The following is a 17,572-nucleotide window of genomic DNA, read 5'->3' as shown; positions in this document are numbered from 1 at the left end:
TTCTCCCTCCCTCCTTCTCTCCCTCCCTCCCTCCCTCCCTCTTTCATCTCAAAAAACCTCTATCAACGTCATTCCTGGGAAGACATTTAAGACAGCTGCCAAAGAAGCTGACAATTAAATCTACCACAACTTTTCCAAACTGTCTTTTAACAAAGTCTAATTCTGTATTTTGGAACGCTTAAAAGTTTCGATTTAATTTTATTGCTTGATTTTTTATTGTGTTTTTTTGTAGGCCTTCCAGTTTGCTTTTGGAAAAAAAAAGCTGTATTGTTTGGATGGATTGGCCTAAAAGCTTTCAGATACAAGCTCTCTTTACATCAATCCATCTAAATCTTCCATGGAAGGGAGAAAAAGAAAAAGAAAAAAAATGATTCACATCAGACCTGACAAGGTCAGAATCCTATGTCTCAAATGCCTTCAGTCTGATTCGTTTTGCCGGTAGCCTTATCCAAAGAGAAGAGATGATTAATGATTGCACAAACCTATCTCAAGCAGAACATTAGCAACTGCTGCTTAAGCAAGATGTCCGTGGCAGCGATTTTATTCATAATCACTGGAACCAAATCCATCTGCTAATTGATTTCATTCACAAAAGCGGGATTGACTGGATTTAATTCCTGTATGCTCTGAGCCAAAGCTTGCATGAAATGACATTAATGCGGTAAGAAATGGAGGGGAGGGGAGGTTGAAGGGAGAGGGAGAGAGAGGGATTTAAAAATTAAAAATAAAACTGCTATTGGCTTTGTGGCTCCTGAAGAACAAATCTATCTATCTATCTATCTATCTATCTATCTATCTATCTATCTATCTATCTATCTATCTATCTATCTATCATCTATCTATCTATATCATCTATCGTCTCTCTAGTTATCTATCATCTATTTCTCTCTCTCTCTCATCTCTCTATTTATCTGTCATCTATTTATCATCTATTTCTCTCTCTCTCTCTCTCTCTCTCTCTCTCTCTCTCTCTCTCACACACACACATCTCTCATCTCTATTTATCTATCATCTATTTCTCTTCCCCCCTCGCTGTAATCTATCCCCTCTATTTACCAATCATATATCTCTCTCTCTAGCTGCCTCTCTCTCTCTAGCTGTCTGTCTGTTATCTATCTATCCATCCATCCATCCATATCTCTATCTCTGTCTGTCTGTCTGTTTATCTATCTATCTATCTATCTATCTATCTATCTATCTATCTATCTATCATCTATCTATCATCTATTATATTTATTTATCATCTATTTCTCTTCCCCCTTGCTGTAATCTATCACCTCTCTATTTAGCAATCATCTATCTATTTGTCTATCTATCTATCTATCTATCTATCTATCTATCTATCTATCTATCTATCTATCTATTTATCTATCTAATCTATCTCTATCTCTCTGTCATCTATCCATCCATCCATATATCTATCTCTATCTCTGTCTATCTCGATCTTATCTGTCTGCCTGTCTGCCTGTTTATCTGTCTATCTATCATCTATCCATCCATCCATCCATATCTCTATCTATCTATCTATCTATCTATCTATCTATCTATCTATCATCTATCTATCTATCTATCTCTGTCTGTTTGTCTGTCTGTCTGTCTGTCTATCTATCATCTATCTATCTATTTATCATCTATCCATCCATCCATCCATCCATATCTCTATCTCTATCTCTGTCTATCTATCTATCTATCTATCTATCTATCTATCTATCTATCTATCTATCTATCTATCTATCTATCTATCTATCTATCATCTATCTATCATCTATCTTCTATCCATGCATCCATATCTCTATCTCTGTCTGTCTGTCTGTCTGTCTATCTGTCTATCTGTCTGTCTATCTATCTATCTATCTATCTATCTATCTATCTATCATCTATCCATCCATCCATCCATCCATCCATCCATCCATCCATCCATCCATATCTCCATGTCTGTCTGTCTGTCTGTCTGTCTGTCTGTCTGTCTGTCTGTCTATCTATCTATCTATCCATCTATCTATCTAATCTCTATATCTCTATATCTCTATCTATCCATCAGTGGTGGGTTGCAGGCGGTACACCCCAATACTGGCGTACCGGAGCCTGCCCGGCGCACCGGGTACCGTTCCGGTACCATGCTCTGGAGGGCTTTAAACTCTTCGGCATTTCTGCGCACCCGCATGACACGTACAGCGCTTGTGCGATGCTCCACCGAGCAGCTGGAGCATTGCAGAGGCTCGCAGAGGCGTCGCTGGATGGTAAGATGCATGCGCGTGCTGCAAGTGTGCACGCATACTTGCGCATTCATGTGGAGGAGGCCGTACCGGTTGCAACGGGATCCGGAACCCACCACTGCCATCCATCTATCTCTCTGTCTATCTAATTTTCAAAAAATGCCCACCTGCCTCATATAGGGACTCTGGGTGATACACAGGTAAAATATTGAAATCTAAAAACAGCATAGTCCTTGATTTGCAACCATTTGTTTAATGACCACTCAAAATTACAACAGAACTAAAATAACTGACGTGGCCATTTTTCACGCTGACGACCTTAGCGGCATTCCCCCCGTGGTCATGTGATTAAAATTCAGACGCTTGGCTACTGATTCATATTTATGACGATTGCAGTGTCCCCCTTTTGCGACCTTCTGGAAAAGCAAATTCAACGAGTAAGCCAGTAACTGTGATACTAACTTAACAACTGCAGTGATTCACTTAACAACTGTGGCAGGAAAGGTCATAGAATGGGACAAAACTCACTTAACTGTCTCAGCAACATAAATTTTAGCCTCGGTTTTGGTCATACGCCGATGCCGCGATGGAGAAGCTGCAATGCTCAGAAGTGGATGGGGAACGGTCACATTATCAGTGCCGTTGTAATTTCGGTCACTAAATGAATGGTTGTAAGTCGAGGACTACCTTACATGAAACAAAATGCCTTCCAACTTTTCCATTCTCAGATTCTCCAATCCAAACCAGCAGGTTAAAAAAGGAGATCAGTAGGCAGACGGAGAGAAACCAAACAGGAGTGTCAAACCCAAGGCCCGCAGGCCAGATCTGGCCCACGATGTGGTCGGATCCAGCCTGAGATGCCATCTTGGAAAACGTAAGGGGCTGGCCTGCGTCACTTCAGCCTGGTCTATCCAGTGTGAAGAGGAAACATCGGGCCAGCATGGCTTCGACCCGATCTACCCAATGTAAAGAGCAAACTGTTGTGGCCTGCCAGCAGCCAATGGAGCTGGTGGTAGACTCAGACAGTGAGGAGGTTGGGGAGGAACATGGGCCAGTCCTGGAGTCTGGGGAAGGCTCTGATGAGGGCTCTCTGTCGGAAGCAGAGATGGAGCCAGGGCCGTCTGACAGTTATCAGCTGCCTTCGGAGTCGGACATCAATGGGGCAGAAGAACAGAGGGAGCCTGTTCCTGATGTATGCATGCACAGAACTGCCAGGAGAAGGGAACAACTAAGGAACTAGGGCCGACTCGGGAATAAACGCACAGGTGGACGGTGAATGGACCCTCCCATCGGGAATAAGCACAAAGCCATCTCCTCGTCTGGATAAAAGAGGAACAAAAGGGGAGTGGAGTTTGCAGGAGGCAATTAGTCCCATTCATTAGAGTGAAAATCCGTTCTTGCCAAGTATTGTCTGCTACAGAGTGGCGTTTGGAAGATGTTCGCCTGGCAGCTCTCCAAGCCCGATCAAGGCCTGTAGTTGTGAAATCTCTTGAAGGATTGTTGGCCCAAACTTTGCTGGAGAGGAATTCACTTTAAACTAAATAAAAGGGGTTTTATCCAGACGAGGAGACGAGCTTCGTGCTTTTGGGAAGCCTAGGTCAGAACAGAAACTTGCCAGCAGTTTGGGGAATGGCGTCCGGCTGGCCACACCTACCCATTCGGCCACACCCAGTGAATGACATCAAGCTGGCCACGCTCACCCAATTGGCCACATCCATCCAATCCCCCCCCCCCCCGAGGTCAACCACAGCCCTTCAATGAAATTGAGTTTGACACTCCTGGTGTATTGCACTGAATCTGAGAGTTCTCCTCCTGGAATCTAAATTGGGAAAGGCCAGCCACGCACATCGGGTTGGCCAACCATATAACATGCCTACTGTGTTAAGATGTAGTAAGATAACTAGTCCCTCGGCGTTCACTGGTAGTACAAGGAGTCCTTGAACTTTCTGATTTCTCCGGGAACCCGCAGGTGCTTCAAAAAAAAAAAAAACTTTCAATTCTTTCTTTGGTTCTTGGCAAGGAGGTCCAAAGGATAAGACTGGGAGAAAATGGCTATTTGTGAAGGCAGCGTCAGGAAGGGAGATCTGAGTGTACTTCCCTATAACACATGGGAGGCTTAAGAAACTGAATAACTTTAGCTCATTAGTCAGCGGACAGAGCAGCCATGCTAGGATCTGCTCTTTGGTTTTGGCGCCGTATTGTAGGCTACCTTTGCCGACTGCCAGCAGTTCGATTTTCAACGGCTCAAGTTGACTCAGCCTTCCGTCCTTCCGAGGTCGGTAAAATGAGGATCCAGATTGTTAAAGACTTGGGGTGGGGGGGGGAATTGTAACTTGGATACTGTATATGTTGACGGCAGCACAATTGCTTTACTCTCAAAAATGGAAGGACACTTCGACCCGGACAATGGACGAATGGCTACAAAAGTGACTTGCTTTGATCAAGGCACCTGAGGACAGAACAAGAAGCAATGGGTGGAAACTAATCAAGGAGAGAAGCAACTTAGAACTGAGGAGAAACTTCCTGACAGTTAGAACAATTAATCAGTGGAACAGCTTGCGTCCAGAAGTTGTGAATGCCCCAACACTGGAAGTCTTTAAGAAGATGTTGGATAGCCATTTGTCTGAAGTGATGTAGGGTTTCCTGCCTAGGCAGGGGGTTGGACTAGAAGACCTCCAAGGTCCCTTCCAACTCTACTATTGTATTATATTGTAAGGGGAAAAAACCCACCCACAAATATCTTTGTTTCTACCTGGAAACCACTTCTGGACTTTGTGCTTGAGGTAGAAAAAATTGAAACTTTGATTTCGGGCTTTACAGATTAGATAGATAGGGTGTTGCGGAAATGGCTAGTTTAAACTACCATGTAAAACTGAAAAGTTGTGGTTTTATGTTATTAGCCTAGTCTACTGTACCAAAGGGAGTTGGAAGTCAATGGTTTTTCTTTCTTTCCCCCCTTTCCTTTTCCACATTTTTTCCTTCCCTGTATTTCCTCCTTTTTGCTTTTGTATTTTTTTGTACGTTATATCATAAATTTTAAAAAATGTCATAAACATTTTTAAAAAACCAGATTGTTGGCAGCAACATGCTGACTCTGTAAACTGCTTAGAGAGGCTTGTAAAGCATGATGAAGCGGTATATAAGTCTATTGGTATTTCTCTTTCTCTGGTGGCCCCCCAGCAGCCAACGAAGCCAGCAGTAGAATCGGACAGTAAGGAGGTAGGGGAGGAACATGGGCCAGTCCTGGAGTCTGGGGAAGGCTCGGACGAGGGCTCTGCGTTGGAGGCAGAGACGGGGCCGAGGCCGTCTGGCAGTGATCAGGTGCCTACGGAGCAAGACAGCAGTGAGGCAGAGGAACAGCTGGAGCCTGTTCCCAGTGTGCGCATGCGCAGGGCTGCCAGAAGAAAAGAACAGCTAAGAAATCAGGGTCGACTCGGGAGTAAAGTCACCGGTGGAAAGTGATTGGCGCCTCCCATAGGAAATAAAAGAGGAGCGAAAGGGGAGAGGGCTTTTGCAGGAAACAATTCATTCGGTCAGTCGTTAGATTCGTTTCAGGAGTGTGAAGATCTGTCCGTGAATCTCAGTCTTTCCTTGCACAGCACCTCCTTTGGAAAATGTTTACATGGCCGCTTTCCAAGCTAGATAAGGTCTGTAATCATAAATATTCCTTTGAAAGACTATTTGCCAGGCCTTGCTGAATGTGAATGAGAGGAATTCACATTCGTTTAATAAAAGGGGTTTTGTCAGGACCAGGACTCTGCCTTGTGCTTTTTGGGGAAGCCTAAGTCAGAACACTTTCACTAGATTTTGCTTGTAGGATCCTTATTTCTGCCTAGAAATTACTCTGTCACATCTGCATTTTTCTCTGTCTATGGTATGGCTCAAGGCCGAAACTCTTTTCTCAGCTTTTTTCAGGTAGTCCTTGACTTACAGCCACAACGGACCGCCAAAATGGCCATTGCAAAGCAAGACAATGAAATTTGCCTCATTTGACCACCTATCTTGACACAGTTGTTAAGGGAATCACTGCAGTTGATAAGCTAGGAATACGGTTGTTAAGTGAATCTGGCTTCCCCGTTAATTTGGCTTGTCAAAAGGTCACAAAAGCTGATCGCATGACCCCAGGGCACTGCAATTGCCACGAATAACTTGCCAGACAAACCAAATGCATGCCAATTGCCAGACATCTGAATTTTGATCACATAACTATGGAGATATAGCAATGGTCATAAGTGTGAAACACAGTCCTATCCCATTTTTCAATGCTATCGTAGCTTTGAAGGGTCACCAAATGAATGTTTATATGTTGATGATTATCTGTAGTAAAGAAACAGAAATATATAAAGAAATGACTTCCCCCTTGATCAAAAGGATAAAAATGTTATTAACTTCTCTCTTAAAATATAAGAAATAATCTCTTATCTATAAACCTTATCTACAAATCTAGAAATCTCATACTTAAAAGCATTGTCGTTTCAGTCCTGATGTTGCAAAAAGGTTACTAGAGATAACAAAACATTTGTTTTAACCCCGGTCAAATAAACCGACTTTTTATTCCTTCCATTTTACTTCTAATAATCTTGATATTGGCTTGCAAATAATGTTCAAAAAATTCAATTGCTTTTTTTTCATTTTTTTTTTCTTTTGTTCCTTCTCACAAAATTCTTATACTTGTACATATTTCAATCTTGTATATTGAAATTTTTATAACACGTAAAGGTAAAGATTCCCCCTCGCACATATGTGCTAGTCATTCCCGACTCTAGGAGCCAGTGTTTCAAATCTGAAGAGCCAGCGCTGTCCAAAGACATCTCCGTGGTCATGTGGCCAGCATGACTAAATGCTGGAGGTGCACGGAACGCTGTTTCCTTCCCACCAAAGATGGTTCCTATTTTTTCTACTTGCATTTTTTACATGCTTTCGAACTGCTAGGTTGGCAGAAGCTGGGACAAGTAATGGGAGCTCACTCCGTTATGTGGCGCCAGGGATTCGAACTGCTGAACTGCTGGCCTTTCTGATCGACAAGCTCAGCATCTTAGCCACTGAGCGTCCCTTTTATATTTGTTTAACCGTGATCAAATAAACCGACTTTTTATTCCTTCCGTTTGACTTCTAACAATCTTGATATTGCCTTGCAAATAATGTCCTAGAATTCGATTGCTTTCTCCACCACCCCCCATTTTTTTTCTTTTGTTCCTTCTCACAAAATTCTTACACTTGTGCATATTTCAATCTTGTGTGTTATATTTAATTTTTTTATATCACATAATATGCCTTATTTGAATCGTGATGCTTTTGAGATGAATCAACAAGCAAGCAAATAACATTCTTCAAAGCTTTAAGAAGCCTCTTGTTAAGAGGGATTAAGGCCACATAAGTATGGCTACGCACCTCACAGCAGCAACTATGAGTGACATAGAAAGATGAAAGCATTTAACTGGTTGTGAACATCCACACTATAAATACAAAATAACTGCAGAGGAGTGAGATTTTCTTGGAACCCCTGGGATTTTACCTCTTTCTCTTTATGGATTGCTGAAACTCTACCCGCCAGGAGTCAACATAAATTGTATAATCCAATGCTTGGTACAGCTGTACAATTTCTCTGTTTACATTATTAATTGCTAATTTTGTGGCTGGATCTCTGGATCCTCCCCCTCATCTAGAGATTAAATGATCGGGGCAGTTTCCAAAAGCTGTCAATTTGTCTGCAAATAGATAAAAATAAACAGGCGCCTGGATTAACCCATTTTTGGGGTTCACAAAACACAATAAATCATATGCTGATTAAATGAACTGGGCTGGCATAACACTATTGGACCATAAGCCAAATAATCATTAAAACTAATGAGGTTTTACCTTGGGGGAAGGCAGATGCTAGATCTTTCAATAAGTTGAATAAATAAGAGATGATTAGGGGTCTGGGGGCTAAAACATACAAAGAACAGTTGCAGGAATTGGGTATGTCTAGTCTAGTGGGGGAGAAAAGAACTTGGGGTGACATGAAAGCAGTTTTCCAATATTTAAGGGGCTGCCACAAAGAAGAGGGAGTCAAGCTATTCACCAAAGCACCTGAAGCCAGGGCAAGAAGCAATGGATGGAAACTAAGCAAGGAGAGAAGTGACCAAACAATTAATCACTGGAACAGATTAGCTCCAGAAGTTATGGGTGTTCCCTCACTAGACGTTTTCAAAAAGAGATTAGACAATCATTTGTCTGAAATGGTATAGGATCTTTTGCTTGAGCAGGGGGTTAGACTAGAAGACCTCCAAGGGTCCTTCCAACTGTGTTATTCGGATAAATACCTATAGTTAAACTTGTGATATGAACGGAATCTGTTCAAGAAGTTCTCTATTTGGCAATGAACATTGAAAATTTTTTATCCTTTCTCCTATTGGACTCCAGAGATTTTGGAAGTAGTCAAGATACTTCTTAAGCTGATTTTTCACAGTTGCAATGAACGGAAAAAATTAATTCAGAGATCCCACGGAGAGACAAAAATTATCAAGGTGGCAGCTCTATGGCCATGCATTTTAAACCATCAAAAAGGAGACAGGCTTTTAAAATTGTACAGTCAGAGACAACTATAATAATGGAATAATGAATGGAAACTGAATAAGGAGAGATTCAACCTGAAAATAAGATATTTCCTGAGAGTGAGAACAATCCATCAATGGAACAGAATTTGCCTTCGGAAGTTGTGGGAGTTTCATCACTGGAAGCTTTCAAGAAGAGACTGGACTGCCATCTGTCAGAAATGGTGTAGGGGCTCTTGCTTGGGTGGGGTGGGGGGTTGGACTAGATGACCTACAAGGTCCCTTCCAACTCTTTAATCTGTTAAACTACCATGGCATTTTCATTCTACTGTAGGAAGTTAGCACCCACCCTTCACCTAGAAAAATGAAATATTCTAGGAAATATTAAAAAGGCAGAATATTATATTTTCCTGGATGAGAAATGGAGAAACATGTTTTTTTAAGGCAGGAAGCAGACTCACTCTTAATAGTCCCCACCCTCCTCAATACCCCACAGCAGATGTCCGCACTTAAGAGATAAAGAGATAGCTGGGTCTATTCATAGGCAAATGCCCTCACCCAAGATCCAACAAAGGTAGGATTAGCCCTCTACCCATCTATCAACAGAACTCACCATATGGGACCTGGGAAGATTACATCACCCAGCAAGGCTCAACCAAGCTTGGGACTCAAAACACAACCTACAAAGTTGCCCCTGCATGGCCCCATGGGAGTCTGACAACCAATCAGAATACAAGTTCAAATTCAAAAGCCCAGAGTGGGTATAAAACCCAGGCACTCTCAGCATTTCTTCCAGTGGTGAAATCTAAATCCCCTCCCACACCGGATCTGTGGGCGTGGCTTGGTGGTGGAGGGTCATGTGACTGGGTTGGCGTGGCCAACTTTTTTCACTTTTGAAAACATTTTTTCCCCTGCTGGTTCGCATGATCCTTTGAAGCTTTTTTTCTTTTTTTTCTTTTCTTTTTACTATCTTTTACAATCGTCCCTACCGGTTGGGCCGAACCGAGCCGAACCGGGAGGATTTCACTCCTGATTTCTTCCCGTTTTCTTCGCCCAAGATCTTCAAGGCATGTGATCCTGTCCATCATCAATAAACCTTCTTTCCAAGCAACTTCCATGAAGTCTTTTTCCCCACTTGGAACGGACCCCAGAAGGACATGTCTTCCAAAACTACAATACACCAGTGGTTAGAATTAAGATTTGGGGAAAAGATATCACACACTATGGGTCTCCAATGCTTTGACATAGTCAAACGGGACTCCCAAAAATGCCTCTTTGCTTTGAACAAAGACCACTACACTGTTTCCCTGAAAATGAGATCTCCCCGGATAATAAGCCCAATTGGACTTTTGAGCGCATGCCTAAAATAAGCCCTCCAGGGGTGAGTTGCTGCTGGTCCTGACCGGTACGGCGGTACCGGTAGTGGCCTGGAGCAGCAGAGAGCGTACCGGTACAGTGGCTTGTTTGGCCTGCCCGCCCGTAGTCTATAGCTGCATTTTCTGCACCTCAAAAATAGTAAGATGCATAAGGATGTATAATTATATAAAGATAATGATGAGAATAGCTGGGAACGGTAACCAGGTCTACATCTTGACCAAAATTAGGCTGGGTATGTGTGTGTTTAAAAGTACAATAACTATATATGTATACTTTTTTTGTTCTATTTTTTTGTTTAAGAAAGGAGGAGAATATATGTTTAAAATTAAATATGTATATCGAAAAGGAACTATAAATGCCATCAACATAAAATGGAGTTTGCTCAGTAGCTGAAATATGCCACGTAAATGAGGCGAAGAGTGGGAAGAAAAGGAGAGAGGTAAGAGAAGAAGAGAAGGGATAGGAGAGAGGGCAAGGAGGAGGGAAGAGGAGGATATATGGTGTATGGAGAGCAGAAGAGCTAATAATTGTGCTTCGCTTGATGGTAAGATGAATTCAGTGACGTGCGGTGAGGTTTATGGCTGGTGAGGCTGGTGACGTCATCAGGAAGGCGGGGAATGGGACCACGTGTGCTGGAGGCTCAGGCTGCCTCAGCCTCCAGCACACATGATCCCATTCCCCGCCTTCCTGAGCGTGCTCTGCCGGCTCACGCTCCGCAGTCCTCGAAAGTGACTGGGGAACGACGAGAACCTTCCTGCTTCTGCTGGACTTTGCGCGCTCCTCGCGACTGCATATTGCAGTCGCAAGGAGCACGCGAAATCCAGCAGAGGCAGGAAGGTTCTCGTCGTTCCCCAGTCGCTTTCGTGGCTTCGTCATCCGGGAGCGCCGACAACATTTCTGCCTCCGCAGCTTGCGCGCGTGGATGGACGGAGGTAGCCAGAGTGGCGCCGAGGCAGTCTGGCGGGCGAGCGACTGAGGATCAGGCTGCCTCGCTCGCTCTTTCATCCGCCCGGACCGCCTCGGTGTCGCTCTGGCTACATCCGTCTGGCCGCGCCCGGGAGCTGCGGAGGTAGAAATGTTGTCGGTGCTCCCGGATGACGAAGCCACGAAAGCGACTGGGGAGAACCTTCCCCCAGTCGCTTTCGTGGCTTCGTCATCCGGGAGCGCCGACAACATTTCTGCCTCCGCAGCTCCCGGGCACGGCCAGACGGATGTATATAATATTATAATATTATATATATATAGTATATAATATTATATACTATTATTTCATGAAGAGAGGTGAGGCTCTGCCTCCCCTGCCTCCCCTGACCGTACGTCCCTGGATGAATTGATATTTAATAATACAAAACGATGTTGGCTATGTAATAGTACACATGTGATTATATCTTATGAAAATGAAAAAAAAAATACTAAAAAAAAAAGACCTTCCTGACAATAAGGCCAAGCACTTATTTCAGGGGTCAAAAAAAAAAAAAACCAAGACCCTGTTTTACTTTGGGGAAAACACAGGAGTTGTTTTTCATTGAAAAGAGGATTGCAAAACGGAATGCTGAATGAACACTTGGGATTACAATGACACGGATGGATCTGACTTTGTATTTTGACCTGATTCTCAAGTTTGATAAAGTGTTCGGGAAGCATTGCGCCCCAGAAAAAGCCCACTCGGGGCGGGCAGAATTCCAGCTTTGAAATACAAAGGATAGGCAGAAGAGAGTTGGCTTTTAAAATAGACTGCAAAGTGCAAACCATTTTTTTAAATAAAAGAAATGGGGGAACGAGAGAGAAAAAGCTTACAAACCGATCCTCTCGCTAGACTGCAGGGATATAACATCCAACAATAAACCGTGTTCGAAATGGTGGAGGGTCTCCTGCTTGATACGGGGGGGGGGGGTTGGACTAGAAGACCTCCAAGGTCCCTTCCAACTCTGACTGCAATTGAGCTGGAAATTTTTGTTGCTAAGTGAGAACTCTGTTAAGCGAGTTTGCTCCACTTTACAACTTTTCTCACTTCGTTGGTTCAGTGAATCACTGCAGTTCTTCAATTAATCACACGGTCACTAAGTGAATCTAGCTTCCCCATTGACTTTGCTCGTCAGAAGGTGGCAAAAGAGGATCACATGACCCAGGGGACACTGAACGCCATAAATATGAGTCAGTTGCTAAGCGTGTCTGAATTTTGATCGTGTGACTAAGGGGATGGTGCAATGATAGGTTACTTTTTCAGTGCTGGTGTAACTTTGAATGGTCACTAAAAGAACTTTTGTAAGTCAAGGACTACCTGTCTTATAAATACAAATATAGTAAAGAAAAAGAAAAGAAATACATAAAGGAATGGCTTCTCCCTTTATTGCAACAAATGTAAACAATTTTCCTTATTTATCTTATCATTTTCTCTTTAACTACAATAAAGGATCTTTTTCATCCATCTCGCACCTGTTAGCTATAAATAAATCATCACAACCTCTTTGTTCAGTCCTAGTCAGTAAAAGTTCACTGGCAGTCACCATAAATAGACAACAACAGAGATCTATCTATGAAATAGACATATCTATTTCAACCCTGGTCAAACAAGCCAGCTTTATATTCCTTCCCTTTACTTTTAACCGTCTTCATTTTCAATCCATTCAAATTATTGCCCTAGAACTTGAGTTCTTCTCATTCTTAATTCAGCCCTTCTCACAACATTCTTCAAAACAAGCCTCTTTTGTAAATGCAACAGAGGAAAATTGCCAGGGGTACAACTACTCATTACACTTCCTGTATGGCTTGGTTACACGTACCTGCGGACAACTAGCTTTAGTGTTTTCCAAGATCCTTTCACTAAGGAGATAGCTTTCTGCCTGGAGCTGCTTAGATAGACTTCATTGATGAGGATCACTTCATCTCCGGGTTGCAGACGGGCGTTCAATAAATCTGCTTTTCCTCCTTTTTCAATCTAGGACAGGACAGGTGGAGAGAAAAGAGACAAATTAGAGAGATGATTTCAACATGCCTCTTGCTACCGACATCTTCTCACCTTGAAGAAAACAAGGACCTTGGTTGGTATCTGCAGATGCATTCACAGGTTTCCATCGGAAATCTACAAGACGCTCTAATACAGGCAATCCTCAACTTACAACCATGATTTAGCCTCAAATTTCTGTTGCTGAGCGCAACAGTTGTGAATTTTGCCCCATTTTGCGAACTTTCTTGACCCAGTTGTTAAGTGAATCACTGCAGCTGTTAAGTTAGGGATACAGTTGTTAAGTGAATCTGGCTTCCCCATTGACTTTGCTTGTCGGAAGGTCACAAAAAGGGGTCACCTGAAGCTGGGACATTGCAACCATCATAAATATGAGCCAGTTATCAAAGGTCCAAATTTTGATAATCTGACCCTGGGGAATGAAACAAACAAAATGTTAAAAAGTTATGATATTTACATAGTTAACTTACCAAGCACATCTGAAAAAAACCAAAATATCTTTACAACTAATGTTTGGAAATTGAAAATTGAAAAACGTGACACGCCGTAAGATGCTACAATGGTCGTTAAGTGTGAAAAATAATCATAAGTCACTTCTTTCAGTCCTGTTGTAAGTTCAAATGGTCACTAAGGGAACCGTCATAAGTTGAGGACTAGCTGTGCTGGGTTTTTTCCTGGTGGTAATGGTGGTAGGAGGCCCCGCCCACCCGCCTCAACGCTTCTACGCATGCATTAGATACAATGGAGAACCCCAATGCTAAAGTAAGTTTCGGTTGTCAGATTTTGGCCTTTCCAACTGAACTGCTTTGCATAATTCTAGTTATTTACATAAGTTTTTTTCCGCCCTCCATTTCAATGCTTCAAACTATTCTCCAAGGCACCTGAGGGTAGAACAAGAAGCAATGGGTGGAAACTAATCAAGGAGAGAAGCAACTTAGAACTGAGGAAAAATTTCCTGACAGTTAGAACAATTAATCAGTGGAACAGAAGTTGCCTCCAGAAGTTGTGAATGCCCCAACACTGGAAGTCTTTAAGAAGATGTTGGATGGCCATTTGTCTGGAACGGTATAGGGTTTCCTGCCTAGGCAGGGGGTTGGACTAGAAGACCTCCAAGGTCCCTTCCAACTCTGCTATTGTATTGTATAAGATGTTTTGGCAGTTTTAATTATTCAAATGAAGAAGTTGAAGAAATGAAATTCCTCTGGAAAAAAAGAAGAACCATGAGTTCAGAAAAACCCACGTGTCTAATAAAGGAGGTGTGGTATACTCAATACATCATACCCCATTGAGGTGGATGGATTAGCTATTATTAGCTATTTTTTTATCCTTAAGGAGGGCAGGGAATTAAAGCCCCAGCTATTATTTCACAGAGCTGGCCTCTGAAGAATTTTTACGGGGTTAATTTGACCAGCCCATGTTGGTCTATTCATCCGGCATTCTGGGTTTTTCTTTTTTAAATAAAAGCATGTGTTGTTGTAAAGGCACCTGGATGAAATATTTGCATTTCAGGTGTGGTAGGAATCCTGTAAACGAGAGCAGAAACTAGAATCCTGTATGAAATGCATTGTCATCGGCCCATAAAATGACGGAAAGGCAAATATTATACGTGACTGTGTTTCTAAAGATAGGCGAGCGGAGCAGTAAAATCGAGGTTGCTTTCATGGCAACCGGAGATGTTGTAAGATGCAAGTAGCCCTCGACTTACAGCAGCTCACTTAGTAACTGTTTGAAGTTACAGCGGCACTGGAAAAAAAATATTCGTGATCGTTTTTCACACTTAGGACCGTCGCAATATCCCCACCGTCGCATGATTGGCAGCTTGATAACTGATTCACATTATGAGGGTCGCACTGTCCCAGGGTCATGTGATCCCCTTCGGAAGTTGTGGGGTCCTCATCACTGGAGGCTTTCAAGAAGAGATTGGACTGCCATTTGTCAGAAATGGTGTAGGGACGTGATGGCGAACCTGTGGCATGCGTGCCACAGGTGGCACGCAGAGCCATTTGTTAGGGCACGGCCCTACGGGCAAGCCAGAAATTCAGGAACGGACTTCCGGTTTGCTCATAGGACCGTTTTTCACCCTCCGGAGGCTTCCCTGAAAGCTCCTGACGTCACAAATCAGCCCTATGGACAAACCGGAAGTCACAATTCCCGAACTTCCGGGTTTACTTGTAGGTCCATTTTTCGCCCTCCGGAGCCTTCAGGGAAGCCTCCTGAAGGTCCCTGAAGGCTCCTGAGGTCGAAAATTGGCCCTACAGACAAACCGGAAGATACAATTCCCGAACTTCTGGGTTCCCTGTAGGTCCATTCTTCGCCCTCCAAACCTTCAGGTGCCTTCAGGAGGCTTCCCTGAAGACTTCAGAGGTCAAAAATCGGCCTTACGGACAAACCGGAAGTCACAATTCCCGAACTTCCGGGTTTACTTTTAGGTCCATTTTTCGTCCTCCGGAGCCTTCAGGGAAGCCTCCTGAAGGTCCCTGAAGGCTCCTGAGGTTGAAAATTGGCCCTACAGACAAACTGGAAGATACAATTCCCAAACTTCTGGGTTCCCCGTAGGTCCATTTTTCGCCCTCCGGAGGCTTCACGTAAGCTCCTGAGGCCTCCAGAGGGCGTCGGGGGGGGGGGGCTGTTTTCACCCTCCCCAGACTCCTAGAAAGCCTCTGGAGCCTGGGGAGGGTGAAAAAACCACACTGAAAGTGGGGAGGGGCGCATAATATTATGGGTATGGCATGCCCTTGCATGACTCCCCCTGCGCTCCCCCCGCTTTTGGCCCTGGAGCCAAAAAAGGTTCGCCATCACTGGTGTAGGCAGGAGGGTTGGGCTAAATGACCTACCAGGTCCCTCCCAACTCTGTTAAACTGTTAAATCTGTTAAACCTTCTGCAACCTTCTGGCAAGCAAAGTCAGTGGGGAAGCCAAATTCCCTTAACAACCTTGTGACTAACTTAACCACTGCAGTGATTCACTTAACAACGGTGGCCAGAAAAGTCATAAAATGGGGCAAGACTCACTTAACGAATGTCTCAGTTAACAACATAAATTTTGGGCTCAACTGTGGTCGTAAGTTAAGGACTACCTGTATTGCCAGGGTAGTGTTTCTCAACTTTGATCACTTTAAAATGCGTGGACCTCAACTCCCAGAATCCCCCAGCCAGCATAGCTCACGTGACCCTGGGCATGTAAAAAACATGTCATAAGTCGCTTTTTTCAGTATCATTGTAAGTTTGAACAGTCACTAAGCAAACAGTTGTAGGTGGAGGACTACCTGCAAAGGGAAGTCTAGTTGTAGGAAATGTCTAGTCCTTGGGATGTTCAGGTTCCTATATTTCATTGGGGACCTCAAAGTATGTTGAGTGATAACAGGTAGTCCTCAAGTTACAACGGTTCATTTAGCAACCATTTGAAGTTACAATGGAACTGGGGGGGGAAATGACTCATCACTTTTCACACAACCATTGCAAGTGGTCGTTATATTCAAATTCAGGCCCTTGGCAACTGGCATATATTTATGACAGTTGCAGTATCCCAGGGTCCCTTTTTACGAGCAAGATTCACCTAACAACCATGTTACTAACTTATCGACTGTAAAGTGAGTAACTGAACAAGAGAGGTCGTAAAATGGGGCAAACCTCACTTAACAAAGATCTCACTGAGCAACAGAAATTTGGGGCTCTCTTGTGGTCGTAAGCCGAGGACTACCTGTATTCAGAAATGTTAGAAACATGAGGCCTCTGAAATTATTAGCTCGCCAAGCAGGTAAATGCAGTGTAAAGGGAGATTGTTGAAACGAAATACGGAGAGCATTTAGGATATGATGTTCTGGAAAGTGTCCAGAGTTCATTGATCAGAACAAATACCAGTTGTAAGAGCTAAAGTATCCGGTTATGTGTCCCAATGGAACTTTGAGTCATCAGTTGGTTAAGGCATCTGGAGCAGCTCACCCTCCAGCCTTCCGTACACAGACGTGGGCTGCTGGGGGTTCGCGATCTTCTAGCTAGGGTTCTGCTCAGTTTGGCGAACCCCCAAATGCCATCCCAGCCACACCCAGTCCGCCAAGGTCAAAAACAACCATGGGTGTGTGATTAAGTCAGTTCGGACCCATTCGAGTGAACTGGATGCTAATTTTACATCTGGTTCGCCAAACCAGCAGTTGCAAGGACTGGCTGGCCACGCCCATCCCTAACAGGAGTCTTCATGCGGCCCGTTTTGGATGCCAGGTAAGTGCGCGGAGGCTCTGGGAGGGCGAAAAATGGGCCTCCCGGAAGTTCTGGAAGTCCAGAAATGGGCCCATTTCCGGCCTCCAGAGGGCCTCCATAGCCAGATGGAGGCCATATTCGCCCTCCCGGAGGCTCAAATAAAGCCCCCGGAGCCTGGGGAGAGCGAAAACACCTCCCCCCCCCACTGCAAAGGTTACTGCAAAATCTCCATTCCCTCCCCACTCTGGGGCCAGCCAGATGTAGCACTTGCCGGTTCTCTGAA

At 43.7% G+C, this 17,572-nt stretch overlaps 1 protein-coding gene across 1 annotated transcript in view; it reads right to left on the bottom strand.

The window, feature by feature from the left end:
• Positions 1-13,060, bottom strand: part of SHROOM3 (shroom family member 3) — a 191,286-nt gene extending 178,226 nt beyond the window's left edge. Inside the window, exon 1 of the mRNA XM_081960338.1 lies at positions 12,913-13,060. The gene's annotated coding sequence lies outside the window, so the exon portion shown is untranslated. The remainder of the gene's footprint in view (positions 1-12,912) is intronic.
• Positions 13,061-17,572: the final 4,512 nt, after the last annotated feature.

This window comes from Natrix helvetica (assembly GCF_964273705.1).
Source record: "Natrix helvetica genome assembly, chromosome: 7".
NCBI classification, from domain to species: Eukaryota; Metazoa; Chordata; class Lepidosauria; order Squamata; family Natricidae; genus Natrix; species Natrix helvetica.
Note: the sequence above shows the minus strand (reverse complement) of the source record. Positions and strands in the feature narration are given on the sequence as shown.